The sequence below is a fragment of the Gossypium hirsutum genome, chromosome D07, assembly GCF_007990345.1.
Source record: "Gossypium hirsutum isolate 1008001.06 chromosome D07, Gossypium_hirsutum_v2.1, whole genome shotgun sequence".
Classification (NCBI taxonomy): domain Eukaryota; kingdom Viridiplantae; phylum Streptophyta; class Magnoliopsida; order Malvales; family Malvaceae; genus Gossypium; species Gossypium hirsutum.
The window spans coordinates 28838911-28839366 of NC_053443.1; positions in this window are offsets into that span (position 1 = coordinate 28838911).

Sequence of the window (456 nt, forward strand, 5' to 3'; positions counted from 1 at the left end):
ATTCACATGCAATCGACTAAATCGAAGCTTGAAATTTTCACACATTGATGATTACATATTCTAGATAATAAACATCACATTCAAACCTTTCGGTGACTCGGTTTAGTGGTCCTGAAACCACTTCCCGACTAGGGTCAATTTTGGGCTGTCACAACTCTCCCCCACTTAAGAAATTTTCGTCCCCGAAAATCTTACCGGTAAATAGGTTTGGATATCGTTCTTTCATCGAGCTCTCGGTTTCCCAAGTAGCTTCCTCGATCCCGTGTTCGAGCCATAACCCCTTTACTTTCTGTTCGGCATCTTAATCAAATCAACTCCGAAAATTTTACTTTACCAAGCTCAGTCCAAAACAATGGTGTGCGGCATTTACGCCCGTACAAAGCCTCGTAAGGTGCCATCTTAATACTTGATTGAAAACTATTGTTGTAAGCGAATTCAATCAAAGGTAAATACTGT